The sequence below is a fragment of the Manacus candei genome, unplaced genomic scaffold, assembly GCF_025592945.1.
Source record: "Manacus candei isolate 608988 ecotype Guabito, Panama unplaced genomic scaffold, ASM2559294v1 h1tg000011l, whole genome shotgun sequence".
Lineage (NCBI taxonomy): Eukaryota > Metazoa > Chordata > Aves > Passeriformes > Pipridae > Manacus > Manacus candei.
In genome coordinates this window covers 17,369,140-17,382,226 of record NW_026138059.1, presented here as the reverse complement: position 1 = coordinate 17,382,226, position 13,087 = coordinate 17,369,140, and positions in this window count along the sequence as shown.

Genomic DNA, 13,087 nt, shown 5'->3' with positions numbered 1-13,087 from the left:
TTTATACTTACACTGGTCCTACAAACTGAGATCACAACAAAAAGCCTTATGCTTCCATTTTTTTTCCACTCTATATCTAGAACCCATTAATATGTTCCCCATTTTATTTAACATCCCTTGTCACAGTGTATTCCTTTCTTTCTCATTCTCCTGCTTTAGCCAGGATCCCAGTCTGCTCTCATGACATTTTGTTTTATACTTCATTCAGGCTTGACATTTTCCCATTGGATTCAGGGCCAGGGTGCAATTGAGGGAGCTGATCAGGTTTCTGCAGGACATTCTGGGAATGTAAATCAGAAAATCTGGACCTGCTTCTCCATAAACCAGTATTTGCCACTGATCTGCACAACATCTCTAGCTGTTTGAATAGTGTGATGTTTAAGACATGTATTTACATAGTTTCATTCAAATAATAACTGTTGGAGTTGAGATACTTAGGTAATAGAATGACAGAATATGCTGAGTTGGAAGATAACCATCAGGATCATCAAAGTCCAACTCCTGGCCCTGCACAGGACACCCCAAGAATCACACCCTGTGCCTGAGAGAATTGTCCAAATGCTTCATGAACTCAGACAGGCTTGGTGCTGTGACCACTTCTCTGGGGAGCCTGTTCCAGTGCTCAACCATCACCTGATGAAGAATCTTTTCCTGATAACAATCTAAATCTCCCCTGACTCAACTTACTGCCATTTCCTCGAGTCCTGTCACTGGTCATCAGAGTGAAGACATTGATTCCTGCTCCTTCTCTTCCCCTCACAAGGAAGTTGTAAACTGCAATGTGGTCTCCCCTCAACCTCCTCTTCTCTAGGCTGAACAGATCAAGTGAACTCAGCCACTTGTCACACAGCTTCCTCTCCAGAGCCTTCACCATCTTCGTTGCCCTCCTTTGGAAACTCTCCAATAGTTTTATACCTTTCTTATATTGTGGTGCCCAAAACTGCACAGAATATTCAAGGTGAGGCTGCACCAATGCAGAGCAGAGCGGGACAATCCTCTTCTTTGTCTGATGCCCCCCAGGACATAGTTGGCCCTCCTGGATGCCAAGGCACTGTTGACTCATATTCAACTTGCCAGTCCCTTTCTGCATTGCTTCTCTCCAGCCTCTCATTCCCTAATCTATGCAGACAACAAGGATTGCCCTGCCCAGGTGCAGGACATGGCACTTGTCCTTGCTAAGCTTCCTATGGTTGGCAATTGCCCATTTCTCTCATTTGTTGAAGTCTCTCTGCAGGACATGGAAAACAAGGGTAAAATTTAAATGATAGAAATAGATTTGTTTGAAAAACAAACAAAAAACCAACAAAACAACCAACCAAAAAAAACCCCAACAAAACAAAAACCTTTAGTCCAGTGATGAAAAAGCCTGTCCGGTGACAAAATAATTTTTTTTCTTTCAGTCTTTTCCAATAGAGTTTACATAAAAGGGTACAACTCTATTTACTGTAAGACAACTAAACTGATAGCTAATTATTAGATCTTCAACTTTTTACCAAATAGAGTACAAAAATTCTAATCACTTTGCCACATATAAAATTCCATATCACTATGATGTACAAATATTGCACAATGTCTGAGTTATAGGTCTGAGAATATGGAATATGACAACATGAACCAAGATGCCTTGAAGTGCTTATTTTATTTACTAGGTTTCATATATATGTATATATACTGAAGGACAGAGATGAGATGAGGTGAAGTAATATCTATATAGCTAAAGAGCTGACTGCTCTACGTTAGTACCAACCATAAATCTGTAGACGGTTCACTGATGGCTGTTCCCACTTTACTTCCAATAATGTTTCTTTGAAATCTTGCCAGATTTAAGTTTTGGAAAGAGAGAGTTTTGAATTGCTTTCTATTGTTCATTATTTAACATTTTTATGTAGCTTCAAGAATATGCATGCAAGAGTGGAGTGAGAAAATATATGGTCCTTGGCCAAAAGAGACCAAATCCTACAAAGAAACAGAAAGAAATAGTGCACACAGATAAAGTGAGAATAGACTTACTTGTAGGTAATTTCCTGTGTAGTCCAGGTGTGGGTTTTTTGAGAAGTAATGGAGCTTAAAGGGAGAGGGGAAAATGGAATCAGTCTGTTGCAAACCACAGAACTGACATGGACTGCAATATGAATGAGCAGGGAGAATTTTTGAGCTTTTCTTCATATAATATATAAAGATATGCCTCTTCTCATTGATGTGCTATTAAAGCTAAGCCCTGAATCAAAAGAATGAGCTTTTTTTTATATGATTTACAGAGTAGCTAATCTAATTTATTCAGAGGTGTGAATTAACCAGGATGGAAGAAAATTATAGTATATTATCCAATGATTTTTAAACTATTTCTATCTTGTTGAAATATGCAACATTCCAGTGGGAAGCTGGAATGAGAGTTTTTCATTGCTTAGAGTTCTGTGTGGTCGTCAGTGGTAGATTCCTTCACTGCATGGAAGCAGGGGCGCAAGTGTCTTAGATTCAGAAAAGCATTATGGAATTCATTACTGCTTAGACTTCTGAGTACAAGGATCTTAATTTCACCTAATGGTCACTTCAGGATCATTCCGGCTTTGTAGCTCAAAACTGAAAAAAGCTTTTGTTCCACTTACAGCATAATATGTGTTTATCTTTCTTTTAGGAATTCCATAAAAAGAACAAGAACAACAAAAAATGTTTATGAGCTAAAAAGCCTCTGATATAGGGAATATTTTTAATTAAGAAACAAACTCAGAGAGACAAAGAAAGTAGAAATGGAAAGTATTTGTAAGCAGCTCTGGCCCCTTCTTGTGCGTGTCACCACTAGAAATTCCTCTTTCCTACGCTTAGCTTCAACTGCTCAGTGACTTTTTGAGTTATAGCAACATCTACATGATTGTCCTTTGGCCAATTTGTGGTCTATGAGGCCTTTGTGCTTCTCATTCTTCTCGGCAGTTTGACAGTCTCTGCATAAAATTCAGATCTGTGCTCTTTGACTGTTCTTTTTTGCCGAAAAGAACATGTAGACTCTGGGATGTTCTCTGAGGTTGCTTCTAAGGAGTGAGTTCCCTCTGTCTTTAGAGAGATTCTAGACCCATTCTAACACTTTTAATAACATATACACTCTAAAAATCAGAGGAAGAAACAAAAAAAAAAATCAGAGTTCACAAAGATTCAAAGCACAAATTAATCTAAAACAATTTCATCCTCTTTGTCATTTGTTTTGTACATGATGTACATACTTTTCAAAATTCAGATGTATATTTTTGATGAAATTACTCTAAGATTATTTTCTTTACATTTTAACCTAGTTTTAAATGCTGTCATAAATTTTTTTCATTTGTTTTTCTGGGTACCCTCTGTTAATAATTTCCCCTATTTCAAAAATATTCAGAATAATTTTCCCTTGTGTTTTCCTAAAAGCCTCTCTTGAAACCTCTTCAAAACTCTTCAGCTTTCTAAGATAATAAAGGTGAATGTACATGCAATACGTTATGTTCAAATACCACATACTCTTTTACTTACTATATTTTGTAGTGGTATATTCTGGAAATGCTCCTTCTAAGGGGTTTTCAAAGCTATTGCACAACATATACTGTGTGGGGTATTTTATTGGCTTTGACAAGTATTACAGCCCAAAAAAGGCTTGGGCAGAAATTGTCTAAAACAAGAAATTCAGTTTGAAATTGGTGAGCAGCTTGGACTAGAATATGGGGAGTTTTCCAAAAAGGTAGAAAGTAGTTCATTTGTGAAATGCTAACTCATTTTATTTTGACTACTCAAGGAAAAGTTCTTTTCCATTCAAAACATTGTTCATTTGAAAGTAAACCCAAATTTTTATGTAGTTTTTTTTTAATGTTTAATTCAAAAGAGATGAGTGTGATGCCTTAAACCCCTAATGTTTTTTATTTTTCTAATATTGGTAAGCCTTATAAGTTTTATAAGTAGATTTTAAAAGCAGCAACCCCCCCTCCTTTGTCCCTTGTCCCTTTCCTTTTCTCTCTAGCACCCTTGTTTACACATTCCTTAACCCTCTTATCCCATTCTATGCTCCCTATATCAGTCATACCCCTGAATATAGCAGAAATGTTTAGTCTTTTGTCAAGGCAAGGCCTAGATTGTTGGCAGAACAGCATATCAGGGCCTAAACTACAGAACACGGTCAAAAACTGGGTAACTATGTACCCTTTGTGCTCTGAGGGAGATGAAGATGGGATGAACAGGGGGTCCCAAAAGCCCCCCGACTCAATTCTCAGGGGGTGGACCCGGGGTGGACCAGAGTAAAGGCCACAGGGTGGACACATCTGGGATTGGATGGATGGTATTATAAAATGTAACATCTCAGGCACGGCCTGCGAGCGTCTTGTAACATCTTAGCCTTGGTAAAATAAACCCTTTCTTATCTCACCCCTAATTAACTGCTCCGGGAGATTTTTTTCAGCACTTAAATTCCACGGCAACAAGTGTGTTTAACCTAAGATTACCTGCGTTGACTGCAACTTAATATTATTTTCTTGGTTTTGCTGTTTGTTTTGTCAAAGACAACCCTACTCTTTATCTCGAACCTCCTAACTCTTACTTAAAAATCAATAGAAAGAAATATTAATTCAACCTGAACTGTTTTTCCTGAAGTTTTAATTTGACCATGGATAGATAATTAATACTTTTCCTCCAGTATTATTTAAGATTCAAAGCAAAAAGGGAAATTAATAATAAGGAAATTCATCGGTTTCTCCTTGTTCTATTTTTTTATTTGGTTTGGTGTCTTTTTGTTTTGCTTGTTTGTTTGCTTCTTTTTTTTTTTCCTTTTTTTTTCTTCTTGAGGGATCCTAGGTAGAGGTATTGCATGGTCCTCCCATTAGCATAATCAGAAATTCCCTTTGACATCAATGGTGAGGTCTGTTGATGGGGTTATCTTCATGTTTGAAATACCTAAGACTCCTGGAGATGCAGTCTTAAATCCCAGTAGGACTGCATCAATCTTTAACCTTCAAAGGCATATTGATCAAATGACCCTATGTGATGTGTAGTTTAGACCTTTGGTATGGCCATCCTTTCTGCTCTGTTTGGAGAGTAAAGTTGAAGTGGCCTTATCCTTGATGGAGGAGTTGTTTTCGTGACTACAGTCAAGAGGCTTCCCAGTGTTATGTAGTGGGAAACATAATATCTTTGTAAAATGCCTTAGTACGAAAGACCCTCAATTGATTATAAAATATAATTTCTGTGTATTTATGTAAACTTCCCACTGAACTAATATCCTGGAGCTCAGGTGTACTACTAAATATGCATATTTGATAGAAGAATCATGTTTTTCGTTTTCAAAAAATATTGTTATGATATTTTTTCATCTGATAACAGTCAACTAATCATCAGAGGTAAATGAAATTCAGAAAGATATGTAAAGTAGAAAAAGACTTTTTAAAAGAAAATTTTGAGCTGCCAAAGACATGTATCAGTCTGTATTTTGACAGATGATACTTTGCAGTTTATGCAAACTGTTCAGAAATACTCTTTTTGAATTGTAATAGTATTTTAAACTTCACATCACAAAATAAAAATATTTACAAACCTAAATGAATGACTGAATTTAAAATAAGTCCCTGGATTTTAATAGTTTCAAGCCTTTGTAAGTCTGGATCTTGTTGCAATTTTTTCCTCTTTGAATCCTTTATTAACAATAATTAAAGAACTTAAAATACAAGAACTTAAAAGGTCTTTATTTTTATAAGCTATCAGTTTAAAGACAGTTTTTTTGAAGATGCAAAGTATACTTTCTTCAGACTAAAATACAGTATTAATTTTATAAACTTTATATATTGAGTAAAGGTTTAGGAAGATTAGTTACCTGCCTAGAGAGCTTCCAGGTAGATTATGTTTCTCTGTTATGTATTTTTCTAAAATTAATATAAATTCTTTGTACCTACTATCAAATTTTCAGACAACGAGAGGATTCGTCTGGTAAAGCAAATTGAAAACATTTAGAATCCATTCTTATTTCTTATCAGCAGCATGCTGTCTAGTCCCTCAAGCAGACAATCTCTAGTACAATACCATCTGATGCTGTCATTAAATCCTCAGCGTCAGGTTTCCGTAGCAACAGCAGAGCTCTCCCAGCTTCACTGTCTGCATCTGAAATCCGGAACAAAAACAGTTAATCTTATGCTGATTTTCTACCTTTATTTGACAGATTTAATCTGAGACCCGTAGCTGGAAATAAGGGGTAAGTAGCAGTTAAAATTTGCGATTATTAAATTGTAGGGCTGTATTGTAGTTGTTGATGTACACGCACACCAGATGGTGTCCTGCTGTATTCATCACCAGATTAGAAAGATAAAGTCTGGGCTATATGTAGGCCTACACACCCACTTAAGGGTTTACTTTGTAATGCATAATAGGTTACAGGACTTCTAGTGCTTATTTAAGATATCTTGAAAAGCTTTTACTTTGATTTGATTATAGATTTGACAGGATGAACATATTCCCAAGGTGTTCAAAGTTAGTTTTGATGTTACTGTTTTCGCACTGCTATCCCTCTCCTGGCTGACTACAGCAAAGTTACTTAGAGTTTACCTGGTTTAGGAGCTATTGTTCAGAGAACAGACAATTGTATTTGATTTAAAACCTATGATAATAATTAAAAAGTGTGACCAGAACTCACACATGATTTTCTTAAAGAAAAACTTTAAAATGTGATTTAGAAACTCAACGTTTGCACTTACTAGCATATTCTAAATACAAACTTTTCTCTATGCACTAAAACCAAAGAAACTGTCTTCTGAAATTAGCTTTTTTCATTCCTAAGACAGAAAAATTTCCCTAGAACCATAAGAAAACCCACCCAACCAGAATGGGGAGTTCCCAGATCAAAGGAGTTTTGAGTTTCATTTTAGTAATTATCTATTATTTCTCATTATGTTTTTATAATCTTGTTGTTGAAGTTATAAACATGGAAGATTATTTAAGGAATTTTACTTACATACATTATCCATTTTTTGAAAGCAATATTTATCCAAAGTGTAGTTGATACATTTTTAAAAGCACTTTGTAAATAAGCCTGAATTACTGTCATTTCTTGGTGTACAAAATTTTTCTATATTCATCATGAAAGCTATGATATAGGCTGAATTAAACTGTTGTGACTGTTGCCTTTATTGTTTAAATTAAACCAAGACATTGTACCTTTGTACTTTTGAAGATTCAAAGAAAAAAAGGCAACACAGGTATAAAAAATATTTTTATTTATACACATATGAGAATATTTTTGGATGGTTTCTTGATATATTAGTTTTGTACTAAAATAATAACATTATGTGTTATATTAATCTTCATATAACGGTGAAAGTAATTTAAATTATATCTGTAATTTCATGTCTCAGTTTTAAGTATTTTGTTAAATAATTCTGCTGATTAGTAAGAAATATTTAAGAAATTTCATTAAAATACAGTGTTCATCTAGTTCAGGGTTAAACCTCTTTTGTGAAGTAACCAGGACAATCACGGTCATTTTCTAAGGGTCTTTTCCAAGTAACATCAGTGGTAGCTGTTCTTTGCTAAAGAACAGTGTGATATGAGAGAGAGGATAATCATATGAAAGACATGTAAATATTTACAGAAATATGTTATAAAGATAGAAAATCATTTTAATAAGATATATTTGAAACATTTTAATCACAGGAAGACACATACGTCTTCTTTATGGTGGTATTTTAGGTTCATATCGGTGCAGAACCAAAATATCACTTGCCTCTGTGAAGAGGAGTTATATAAACTCACCAGAGGAGTTTACACTTGTGTGACATCTACTTAGTACATTTTCCAGCAAGAAAGAGAGTAGGAAATCAGTAGACGCTTGACTACACAGTATTATGCTAACAGCAGCATTGAACTGATTTGACAATAAACAGGGAATAGGAAAAATCCACATGTGACAGATCTTTGGCTTATCTTTTCATATCTTTTGCAATGATATGAGGATAGTAACGGAAGAGTAGAAAAAATCCTACACATCTTGACCTCACATAGGTGAAACATATATAGATGGAACACAGTACTAAGTAACTCAGACTAGTAAGGATCCTTGTATGTCCTCACAGTGTAGGGCAACACTCTGGACCCAACAGCCTCAGGAGCACCAGCTGTAGAACTCAGGCCACGCTTTTCCTGATTTTCAGAAGAAATACTTGCTTTTTAAAAGTAAATTTTTCTTTCTTCAAAGGAGATCTGGCAGTTTTCTATTACACCAGTGGTGTTTCAATAAAATAAACAGTGTTTTGATAATAACATTTTGAGATATTTTTATAATATAATTGCTAGAGTTGTATAGATGCCTAATCAGATCTTGGATTATTTTACTATAAATATAAAGCAATCAATCCTGTAAAAAAAAGTATTTCTGGAGAAACAATTTTACTCATAGGAACACAATTAGGTATTTAAGGCTAAATGGAGACAGAATTTATTCTTTTAGTCATTAGTAAAGTGCTTGGCCTGGATCTTAATTTTCCATGTCTCTCATTAATATTCATAATAATGTTGACTATTTAGTACCTATTTTCTTTAGGTTATAGACAAGTCATCCAGCTTAAAAAAATTGTGAGCAAATTTTAAGAAATCATGAACATATTTGCCAAATTTTGAATAATTTTTTTTTATTTCTTGTATGCACTTATACTCTAGAAAGTGTTTGGCTGTTTGCACACAGGTTCATCCATTCTTTATGAACATTCCTAGATAATATCACTGAGCTTTAGCTTGAATAGGGAAAAATTAGCTAGTCTGTACTATTTACCTTTTTTTAAAAGACATCCTTACTAAATGTTATGTAATGAATATTAAAAATTAGATAATACGATATTCTACAAATGTGAACTTTGACATTTTGTGTTCCCAAAACCATTTGGGAGAGTTGATTTTCTTTCTAGTGTCATACATTATCTTGTTTTGTGGTTTCCTACTTTTTTTTTGGTCATAAACACTTGGTAAATAGAAAATTTATAGGAAAATTAGATTTATTATAGAGTGAACACACTGACAGTAACATGAGGGTTTCATGTCCATAGTGATGCATTTTCTTACTATCTCCCCATTCTGTCAGTCCAACATTGATTCTCTTGTGACAGTCAGATGAATCACATTTGAACCGCAAATTCCTGAGGCTCATTTAGCTATGGAGAGATGATAGAGAAGGAAAAATAATGTCATTGGTTTCACCAATCAAATCCATTTCTCTGGAAAATAAATTCATGATGTAGTAAAATATAAAATAACAGCATTTCTATACTAAGTTACAAGCTTTTAGTCATTTTTTTAAAAAGCACACTTTTTTATAAAGTTAACAAATCAAATGGACAGATGATCAATGTCAAATCTACTGGAAAACTGCCTGTGTGAGTGGAATGAAAGATTAGATAATAATCTGTCACTCAGACTGCTGATGACCATGTGTATATTGCTAAGCATGCCTCAGACAAGAGTTGTAGTAAAAGTCACCTTCATCCTAAAATGAATTTAGCGTAAATTTCATACTAAAGTGTGAAAGATATTTAAGGTTAATAAAGATTTCCAAAGTGCATGATGAAGAAGCAGTTAGCAACTATAAATATATCTTGAACATTGACTTTCTCTATCAGTCCAATCATTGCAACAATTATAAATCATAATAATTATTTATTAAATCAAAAGAGACTAAATTAATTTGCAAAAATATTCATTGATGAAGGTTGTAAAATAACTTGGCATACTTTACACAGTCAAGTTGCTTCTGTGTTTTTAGGACCCTTCTGATCCCCCAATCTTACACTAGCTTTTCTACTTTTGTATGACTCCGAGACAATGTGTTCATTTGAAAATTTTCCTTTAAGCATCAAAACTGCAAAACTTAAACAGGGTAAATATGCCATGCAGCCTGAAATATTGGCTAGAGAAACCTACTCAAACAAGTAAGTGGCTGCAAGGTAGGTACTCTATGGCCTCTTTTTTCATTCATTGAACACTGGTTAATTCACAGATTTTGAAGTGATACTTCTTGACTTCTTGAAGAGGGAATTTAAGGTGACAGAAGAAAGGAAGGATGTTAGTTTCTTCCAGGATAGGTAGTAATTTTGAAACGATGGAGCTGGTTTTCTTCCACAGTCAAGAAATTAACATGGCAGGACTCTCCTGCTTCTTACAAGGTTTAAGCCTTCTTAGGGACTACCTTAGCCTGTAATTTATATAGTTGTACGTTTTCTTCTTGCTCACTGAATTATGCATTTTATACAACTTGTCTTAGCTTCAACCTCAAACCCTGGTACTTAAAGAACTTTATGAAGATGCAGAACATTTAGAAAATACCTGAGCTACTTAGGTTAAAAGGCTACTTTTCTTCCTAAATGAAATAACATCTACCTTGAAAATGTTGAGGTAGAAATTATAAATTCAGTCTTAAAATGGCCAAAGCAATCTTACGAGAAAAAAACCTACATATTTTACTAGGGAATTTAAAATTTTCAATAATTATTTTCATTAATTATCATTTTGATTATATTTTCACGGTCTTGTCTTTGAAAGTGCTTGTGATTGTTTTATAATACATCAAAATTAATAGATGTGATCATCATATAAATGTCGTAGAAAAATTAGGAAACTTCAAAAAACAAAGTTTCTTATTCAAAATAATTCTTTCCAATGTGGAATTTAAAATGAAGTGGATAATTCCATAATTAACAATAAAATAAAGAAAATAGGTTAGAGGGATGATTATTCTCACTGGTGAGACCAATGGTATAATTTCATTTATACTAAACATTGGAAAGGGAGTTGATAAGAATTGCAAAAGTCTTTGAGGAGTTGTTGAACATAACTGCATGTGACAGAATTCATAAATGTAACTTTTCAAATGAGAGACTGAAATGTTGCCTTAAAGTATTTTAACAGAAACTTTTTACATTTGTAAAGTTTTTTAGATAATTTAGAACATTACTGTAAATGCATAACATAGAAATTACTATACAAAATCTAAAACTGAATATGGAAAATGGGAAAAAATCAATGGAAGCAATGGAGTTTTCAGTACCTGATGCCCATCACAGGACTCAGTTTATTATTTTTTTTGCAAAGCATGACTTTGGTAATTCTATGTATATGGTTAAATGCAAGGGAATGTAACGTAACAGGAGATCAGACAAGAATATCTACTTCCCTGAAAACATTTTCACACAAAGAACAAGAATTGTTTCTGTGGGTGGAAAGGAAAGAATCAATTTTTATTTTTTTTAATATCTTCACAATTTTTATATATTTGACATATATTTTATGTATTTGATATATGTTTTTTTATATAAAAGTATTATTTTAGCTCACTATGTATCCCCTAAGTAAGGTAGTTTTCAGTGGAAACTGATGACAATTCAAAATTAAAATAGAAAAATCTTTTCATCCTTTAAAATTACTGCTCAGGCACAAGTAGTATTCATGGGACAAGTACCACAGATAAAGTTTGTCACATAGAAGTAGAATTGAAGTTGAACTCTGACTGTCTCAGCTCAGATTCTGTCTGGTCCTCCTCACAACAATATTAAGGGAATATTTGTTTTTCAGATTGTAACACAGCAGTTGTTCAAAGGTAATTTGGAAGAGTACTGGACATTGTGTGCAAATTCTCAGACATTCTACCTTTTGGTGTCTCTGGTAGCATTGGCCAGCAAATTTCAGTCCAACACACCAAGCATGTGGCCCAATAGAAGTGGATCTTGACAACAAAACAATTCATGTGGAAGGCTTGCTATCCACATTATGCATTTCAGAATCTTTATTTTGGATTAGTTCTGGTTTCTGCCTGGGGACTTGAATGCCGGTTAGCAGTTGGATTTATTGGTTACACACTGGGATTGCATGTTCTGATTTAATCTCATTTGAAAGGAATGCTATTCATGTGCTGTGTGACGTGATCTGAAGCCCTGTGAGGAGCTTAAGTATGTTCACTTAAAAAACAGGTTCCTCATCCAAATGAGAACACTGTGCAGCACAGCTCCTACTTCAGCTATAGATTTAGGCCTGTACGTTCCCATTCCTTTATGCACTACTTTACGTTTGAAATAAAATATTTAAAAATCAAAATGAAAAACAATAGTTCATCCTCCTGTTTATTCTATATTCATTTTTTGTAAAAGTTCATTTGCAGAGATGCAGGGAGACATTCTGCAGCCTATTCCTCCCCTCGTCTTGAGCTTGTTCACCACACTACCATGAACTTGTGACTAGTTAACAGCTATGGACAGCAGAAGTCACATATTTGCCCTTGTTTTTACTATATCACTCTCACCCTGTATTTGTTGCAACTTTGTCCATAGGGATAAAGTTTTGGGGAAACACAAAAAAAAAAAAAGAGAGAGTAAGAAATGAAAATTAGGCAGAGTAAATGTATTACCATACCTTTTTAGTTTCCTTCTTTTGTCATGTCATCCACTGCTGTTCAGTCTTGTTTATGCAAAGCAGCATCCATGGGAAAGGTTATGAAACCTGGGGCAGTCAGGTGCCTGCAAATCTCTGCAAATTTTGAGGACAAAATTTCCTATAAATTTTCTTAGAAAAATATTGATTCTAAAAACAATGCCCCTTGTCATTGCATAAGAACTTCAGCTTTTCCTTCTATAATAATATCTAGATTTATCACAGATTTAAACCCAAACTTGTTAGGTTTAAACTTGGTGTACAGGCAGATATTAATGAGAGACACTGCTCTTGTCATCATCTCTTTCTCTGTGGTGAGCAGTGTTACCCTACATTCACTTGAGGGAAAACCTATCTGGACACTCCTGATATATTGTAAATCATACAGTAGCTGTTATGCAATATCATTGACCAGAAATCCTTTTCTGTCCCTGCTGCTTTTCAGACAAATTAGGCATTGGTGGGAAGCACAGTAGTTACGTACATGGAAGGAAGACACCTTTAGACTAACTCATCATTAAAAAGTGTGTGTCCTTACCATTGTACAGCTACATGGATGAATCACTGTCTGTTATAGTGTGTCCATATTTTCCCCACTTGTCACCTAGGAAATAATTTATTTTCATTAATTGTCAGATTTTGCATCTTTACAGGCTGGATCTATGTAGTGAAAATTAAACGGTGG